Genomic DNA, 8980 nt, shown 5'->3' with positions numbered 1-8980 from the left:
CATTGCATATACAACTCTTTTTGCTCACTTCTCCTTCTTATCCAACTGCGAGGTACTTTCACATTTTTAAATCCATTTTTGTTGCTTATTCTCATTGATCCATTATGCCTTGGGATCGTAGGTCATAATAAATTTTGTGTATTTATCACAATTTATTTCTCCCTTAAAATTTTCCATGTATTCATTCAATACAGTTGTCCACTAGCTCCCTAGCATCTATATTTTTGATTGCCGCTTCTTTTAGCTTATGGATATGTATGCATAACAAGTGGCAATTCCTCTTGACTTCCATGATCATTTTATAGTCCACTTATTCTTTCTTGAAAAATGGTATTTGAGTCTTAGTTTTATTTTCTTGTGTAGCATCTTTGTCTAGTGTTGCCATATCCAAAATCTAAGAATATCTTATAGTGGGATTTTGAGAAGAAGTTTTTACTATAGATATGTGAACAAAAAAACATATCTTGTATGTTCAAAATTTGTCAAGAACACTTAACTTGAAATACCCAAAATGTTACACCTAAAAGGAATTTATGCATCTAGGGAAATAATTGATTTGCAAAGTCTTTTGTTATGAGTTGCAAGCCCCTCCAATGGATTGCAATACTTCTAGGATTGTGCAAAGGAATTATGTCAATGATTTGATTGTGAGTTACTTTTACACTTTATATAAAGAGTTACCCAACTACTTTTGTAACAACCAATCATAGAGGTATGGATCATACTTCATGGGGGCACAATGGTTCATATCTTGAGGGTCGAATTCCCACATGGATAATATGGGTAAAGACATCAATGATAAGGTTCCTTGAGCTTATTTTGTTAGCAACGTGAAGCTCTATCTTGCTAAGGATTCTATCCATATATAAATGCAATATCACATGATCTTCTAATGGGATTTTGCGAGTTAAAGAAAGTACTCGAAATGAGGTGGGTTAAATGTAAGTAGGGTCAGACTGTGATATCTTAATGGCATGATGTTCCTTAGGATTGGTCATGATTTGGCACTCCACATGTTTTGAGTGAGCTCTTTGTGTAAAATAATGCTTTAAAAAAAAGGACTAAGATTGTGTGAGACAATCAAGATTGGCAAGTTCCTCCCATGAGCATGGTAAAGCCTTCACATCATTGGTAGTACTTTCACAAAAAATGTCTAGGTCAAGCTATTCATAGCTACATGTGAATAAAGATGCTATGCAATTGTGGAATATGTATGAGTATATTGTCATTAGTATTTAGATCACATTGGAAATTAGCTCTAAGAGGGATTGCTTTTTGTAAGTTTTGAAAATAGTCAAGAGGGGAGAGAGGTAAAACACCCAAGAGTACTCACATGCAAAAGCAATGGAGACTTGAGTACACATAGACATAGGGGTGAAATCTCCTTCTTCTTCTTCTTTATTCTTCCACACAACTAATATGAAAGTATCACAACATATGTGCATGTGGTCACTAACTGTGAACTTGCTAGGAAGGAAGATGTGACTCAATAAATGTACCATAACCAAGGATGGACTACGTGGGTGTAGTCTAGCTTTAGAATCACTAGCGTATCCTCCTGTCGATCACCTAACATGTCAATGAGTTATATTGTGTCACATCACTAATGCATGTGGTGGATGCTAGCTCATCCACATTTCAATATTTGAACACTCCCCCTCGAGCTCAGTATGAGCTCTTGAATTGCAAGCTTTAAACATCAAAGCTTCTTAGCTCCCAAGGCCTTAGTAAAAATATTAGTAGCTTGTTCCTTTGTACTAACATAAACCAAGGCAATATCACCTGCTAAAACCTACTCTTGAATAAAATGGTAATGGACCCCCAAGGAGTCCAGCTTATAGAACATGTAAGATATCACATGAGTCTAAAGAAAGAGTATTATATTTAGTAAAATTTACAAGATTATATTTACAAAAAAATTTAAATACAATTTTTAAAAAAATTGTAAGCTTCCTAAAGTAAAAGGGATTATTTTAAGGCCTTATAGCATATAAAGAAAGGGTATTTCTTATTATCCTTTGAACGCATGTTATATAGATGATTTCTTATAGGTAAACTCCTTAGGAATGGATCTTTATGTGTTTGGTTCACACATGATACAGTAGACAATGACCTTGTTATCGAGCCACATCCCCATATCACCAAGTAGCATGCATAACCAAGCTACCTCACATGCTACAATTGTAGTACCTTTGTACTCTATCTCTGTCCTAGACAAGGAAACTATTGGTTGTTTCTTGTTGCTCCAAGTAATAGCAAGGCTCCCAAAGAAAACATAAAACCACTAGTAGTTCTGGTATATGAAATATTACCAACACAATCTGTATCTATGTAACCACACAAGTCTTATGGTACACCTACACCATAGAATAAGGCATGGTCCAATGTGGACTTGACATAATGCAATCTGTGCACCCTCTCACGTAAGTTACTCATGAATATATGTGTGCATCATGTGGGATCAAAATAATGTATTTTTAAAATAGAATTTTCATACGTTTTTTATATGCAAAAGGGTATAATATAAAGGGGTTATTTATACATTGAATAGAAAAGGGGTATGTTTTATTTAGGAAAAATTCACAGATAAGGATATTTATAAATAGGCCTCGAACGCATGTGATATACAGGATATACAAATAGTAACTTCCTCAAGGCCACACTACATCCAATTGTGGCTTTCGTGGAAACTGAATCTCAAAACCAACTATGTAGTTTAGGTTTAGCCTAGTGATTGTCAAATAGATAAGGCTGCCCACAATCTTCTGATACATGGTCAATCAAGTCACCTTCATGTGTGCTAAGCTTCAACATCTGAAGGCATAGAAATAGGCTTGCAAGTAGCCATACCATAATTCTTCAACATATCCAATGCATATTGTCTCTGTGACAAGCATATATCCTTTGATTATCTCTATATAATAATGAACAAAATACCCTTATCACTCTCAGATACATGGAGCGAGTGATTAGCATATACTTTATGAAATGCAATGTGCTTACAAGGTATTCTACAATCTTGTCATGCCATATCCTAGGTGCTTGCTTCACCCCACATAAAATTCTCATTCATATAACTAGGTAGCTGCTCTACATGAACTTCTTCTTGTAACTCCCCTTGAAAGAAGAAATTCTTAACATCTATTTGATGCATGATATAACCTTTTGATACAACCACTTCTATGACAACCCTTACACTGGCCATTTCAACAACTACTGGAGAGCAAGGGTCTCCTCATAATCAATATTACGAGTCTATGTATACCCTTTGGACATCAGCTGTACCTTATAGTACTTAATAGATCCATCTATGTTTGACCTTGTAAATCCATTTGCAACCAATAGCCTTCTTGCATTAAGCTAAGGACACTAACTCCCATGTGTCATTATCCAAAAGTGCATTCAGCCAAGAGTGTATAGACACTATGAATTGATTTATCAAAATAATGCATTTGTAGATATAATCTCTATATTGTAGTTCAACATGATTTCCTTTCTGAATCCAAGCAGAGGGAGTACCCAAACATATAGGTGGCTAGCAGTTGGTAACACAAATGAAGGGAGCATCCCCTAGCTTATTGATGTGGTCCCACTACAGCTCTCCTACACCCGAAGGATTCACCCCCAAGATGCACCATCTCAACATATAATATATATGCACAAAGTCCACTCTTCACAATATTCATTCTAGGAGATAGTATATTCCTCACCAAATCAGTTCTCAAAGAAATGATTATACTAAACCTATAGCATAGGGAGCCTCACACTCATCGTGGGTCAATAGTTTGAAACCAAGTGCTATGCATCCCAAGAGGTAGTCCTCTCTATACCATATCGATGCAATGTAATGCAAAGTGGATAACTTTGAGTGCACAAATATCTTACTTAAATAAAATCGGTATTGTGAATATAACACCATATTAGAGATTTTGAGAATTTTCCAAGTCCCACTTTGAATGAATGAAAGAGAGCACTATGTTTATGTTTATCTTTAAAGGACACTTTGTATGTTACAAATATGAGATCACACATCTTGAGAGCTTAAATGATGAATGTAAGCTATGTGGCTGTTACGAGATTTGGATTTCACCTCTATCTTTTCTAGCATACTAACAAAATATGATGTTGTATGGTGGTGGAAACATCAAGGAGGCTTAACTAGTATATACCTGGGAAATTTCCAAGTTTAATGTAAGAATACAAAGGTTTGATGGAGTGGAGAGAGAATTTAGAATACAAGAGCCTTAAACATTGTATGAAAATATATTATCATGGCCAAAATTTATAATGTTATGGATTTGAAGATATTATAATACGAGTTTTTTCTTTTAGATCTAGCATCATTTAAAGTGACATGTATAAGTTTCATGAACTAGGACCTTAAAAGAGTCACCACTAACTAGGTGTGGTTTAATAACTTGATCTAATACCATATCGTAATAAGTTTGGATAACCTCTGATGTGATGGTTCTTTTTTTGTGTAAACCAATAGACACAAGTATGTCAAATAATTGCTCACCTCATTTACATTTTTTGTATGTATATGCATGATATATAAATATATTTTATTCAAATTTTCTATCTATCTTGACAATATATGGACAAGATGGATATTGACTTTGGCCAAAATTAACGAGTTTCACACTTTGACTAACTAAATGAATTTTCATATCATAAAATAAATATTTATATACCAAGCTAGAAGTTTATGATTTTTCTAAGACTAAAGATTTAACCTTTGACCAATGGTTTGTGTTTCCAAAGAAATAGATATAAATTTTATAATCAATCAAGACTTATTTGTTAGCTAAGACATAAAGTACAAAATTGGACTTAAACCACTTTATAAGAAATTTCAACACAATTAACTAATGTTATTGAAAGAATAAAAAACATTAAGTAGATTCTCTCATTGATATTGGTGGCGTTTAAAAACACCAAGGTAGCTACACAAAACACTTTAAATTTTTAACAAGCATATATTTTATAGCCATGCAAAAGCCCTTAATGTAAGGGATATATTTACTATGGAAGTCAAAACTAGTCCATATAGAGTCATTGTCTTGTTGCATCATGTATATTGGAAAAATACAACTTTTGTAGATAGCTGCACTACCATTTATGAAATGTTTGCGATATCCTAACTCATGAGCAAGTTGCATTGCTTCCATATCTTTCAAAGTAGAGACTAAAGGAGTCTGCTTCAACATGGATAATTGTGAGTTGTTCAATGTAAGTGATAGACGATGTGAGGTATTTGTTGAGTATGCTTGTATAGTAGATGGTTATAAAGTACAAAATATGATTTAAACCACTTTATAAAAAAATTCAACACAGTTAACTAATGTTATTGAAAGAATAAAAAACATCAAGTAGATTCTCTCATTGATATTGGTGGTGTTTAGAAACACAAAGGTAAGTACATAAAACACTTTAAATTTCTAACAAGCATATATTTCATAGCCATACAAAATACTCTAATGTAAGGGATATATTTATTATGAAAGTCAAAATTAGTCCATATAGAGTCAGCGCCTTCTTGTTAATCATGTATATTGGAAAAATACAAATTTTGTAGATTTTGTATAAAACGTTTAGCTGCACTACCATTTATGAAATGTTTGTGATATCCTAACTCATGAGCAAGTTGCATTGCTTCCATATCTTTCAAAGTAGAGACTAAAGGAGTTTTCTTCAACATGAATAATTGTGAGCTGTTCAATGTAAGAGACGGATGATGTGAAGCATTTGTTGAGGATGTTTTTATAATAGATGGTCTCTTGAAGCAAGAAGTAATTGAAGATTGAACATATATACCATCTTTATCAATCATGGTCTCGTGCGGTGCTGATGATGAAGATGAAATACCATCATTCTCTGCTCTAGTCCATTCATCAATGACACCTTGAATTGAGCATACAATTCATGTCCATATTGAACTGGATCCTGTCCATATCGATCAAACTTGATGACTTCACGTGCATCATGGTATTTGCTTAAGCGAGTCAAGTATGGTAGAAGTTCTTTGATCAAGATAGAGTCTTCACGATCAATATCAAATGTTTTTAGATAAATGCAATTCTCAACAGGATTTGGACATCCTTTGTAAGGACTATCATCTATGAGAATAGTCTTGGTATGCTGACAAACATCTCCATATTGATCCCATACATACTTCAGAGGCTTGAACATTGCTTCTACTCCCATCTTATCTGGCCTATATATGATTTTGAGTCGATGTCTATGACATTGTTCTTGGCCACAAATCATGGGATATGAATGCTATTGAATCAACAAAGAATCAGTTATATCCAATTTGTAGGAAGAAGCCAGGTGATTTACAGAGCACTCTAAACTTATACCATTAGTGTTGTTAGAGCTAGATGCTTCAAGCGTGAGCCCCCTTAGCAATGAACAACACTTAGCCATTCTTCTACTTCCTACCAAGACAGAAGAGTATTCGGCATACAGACTATCAATCTTTGGTTCACAAGAGTGTCCATGTGCATTGGTTGTCTCCACTGGGTGATGTGATATTAATGTAACCGTACCTAAATCAACATTTTTGCTACCTAGACATGTTGGAATCTCATCAAGGTATGTTGTTGTGAGGTTACAGGGCAGCTTCACCATGGCAATGCAAGATGAAATTTCATTACTGTGGGGCTTGAACCTCTCTGTTGCCATATGAAGATAACTTTGAGGACTCCCATTAAACTTCTGCACATGTCTTGCCCTTGAAACAAAAGAGTGTCCAATTCTCTACACTTTGGCCAAGAGTTTCCATGATTTTTCTTCAATATACTGTCCAATGATTTCTCTTTGTCAGTGTCCTTTAGGTGTAACCTCAAAATAGGGTACTAGAAAGGTATACTTCCTTCTGACAAAGAAAAACTACTAAGAGGGAAAAATTCTTCATCCTCTTTGTCAGAACTTACAGGTGACAACATAGAGCCTTCCATTATCACATCAATATTGCTGTCACCATTACATCTAAAACTTAATGGTGGTTCAGTTTTTCCTACATTATCCCTCACTACATCCTCATTGAACACAATGGACCACCTGGAATGGGTTGAACTAGAGAAAATCCTTTTAGATCTTCATATGTTGTCATACCTATAGTAGGAAGGCCGCCTTGCTGTTTGCCTAGCTGCTATACCATCTTTGATTGTTGATGTCATCCAATTTAGCTTCATATCACAGTAGCATGTATAAGCCTTCTAAAATCAACATGATTGTGAAAAACTTAGATGTCAAACTTTGAGGGGCAGATGCTTGTAAGTATCATTAAATTGAGGTGTCAAACCCTGAAGGACAAATGCTTGTAAGTGCTTAGATTTTGCTCAAGGTCTTATTGACTAAGAGGCTAAAATAGTAGCACAAAGACCTAACAATGCACTCTTTGTCAATCACAAAAGAGACCTATGGTAAGACTAAGCTTTCACCTTGTCTGTTTCTGCCAATGCTACCTAAAAATCCAAACATGCATTCGATAGAGTCAAGCCCTTTTTTAAAGCCATAGGTGATGTGTTAAAAAACTTAGCTGCAAGCCTACAACATGGCACAAAATTCCTCCTTACTTGCCTGTAGACACAATAATCTGCAAAGGTCAAATGCAGTATATGCATTTAGTAAAAGCTTCATCTCCATTTACGCAAGCTCCACTTCTCCTTTCTAAGAGCTCCAGCAAAATAAATATCCTCTTTCCTCGAACAATATGCAACAATGGTGCAGCTAATATCTCCTACCTGCTCATTGTGTCCGTGGGGACAATATATCACCAATTGCTTCAGTCAAGGCAATGACACCAAGGGTCGGTTGCCACCATAGCTCATCGTAATAATCCCCTAAAAGCATAGTCAAAACCAAAAAATCTCTACTTATAACAGATCCTTGTCTTCAAGCCATCATCATGACATCCTTCCATGTGAAGTATACGTATCGAATAAGCCACATTACAATATTGGAAAGAGTGATCTTACCTCTAGTATCGATGTGCCTACACCACCAACCAAGGCCATGACAGTGCAGGGATCAATGAAAAATGCAATTGTAGGATGGACGTTGATGGAGCCGCTGGCGAAAGTTGAAGAAGAGCAATGGATGCAGAAGAAGAAGAGGAAGCAGGGTACTGTTGAGGTTGGGAAGGGGTAGGAGTTCCTAAAGGTGAAGTGATGAATCCAGGGAAGAAGAATGGCAGAAGGATGTATCCTCTATATGAATGTCTAACAAGTTTTATTATGACAAAGAAACATGTCCTGGAAAGGAGGCTACTTTATCAAATATTTGATGGTAGCAAAGTACTATGAATATCAATGGATAGTAAGACCTTCCTCGCGGAAGTTACTGTATGTATATCCTCTACATCACGTGCGTTCAAGACCTATTTATAAATATCCTTATCTGTGAATTTTTCCTAAATAAAACATAAACCTTTTCTATTCAATATGTAAATAACCCCTTTATATTACACCCTTTTGCTTGTAAAAAATGTATAAAAATGGTACTTTAAAAATCCCTTATTTTGAACCCACGTGATGCACACATATATTCATGAGTAACTTACCCGAGACACCTTCTAGTTCTAGTAGTGCAAGGTATCCTTTCCACGTAGTTTATCTCATGTTTGAATTTGACATGTTCAGACCTCTTTTCTTGATATGCTTCAAGAATGACCAAGAAAAGAACTTTCCAAATGTGTAATGTGAATGCCAAGCTAATAAGAAACAATTTATTTTGTTTGAACACATAGTGTTATCACTCCACTAAAGGTGTAAGTTGCTTCTTGTGGGGGTTCTTTTATGAGTGACTTGTTACTAATGTTTCATGTAGCTTATGTGATAAATTATAAAAGTTGAAGTTTAAAAAAGTTACGTTGGCACCACTATAGTCTTAAGTAGGGCAACCTCTCATGAAGTCGTTAGTTACTCATAGCTTGATTTTAGCATATAGGTAATTTGGTCAAAGCAGTCCCCAG

This window comes from Lygodium microphyllum, chromosome 3 (genome assembly GCF_053477565.2).
Source record: "Lygodium microphyllum isolate KBCC chromosome 3, Lygodium_microphyllum_v1.1.10, whole genome shotgun sequence".
NCBI classification, from domain to species: Eukaryota; Viridiplantae; Streptophyta; class Polypodiopsida; order Schizaeales; family Lygodiaceae; genus Lygodium; species Lygodium microphyllum.
The sequence above is the reverse complement of the archived record's forward strand: the minus strand, read 5'-3'. Positions refer to the sequence as shown.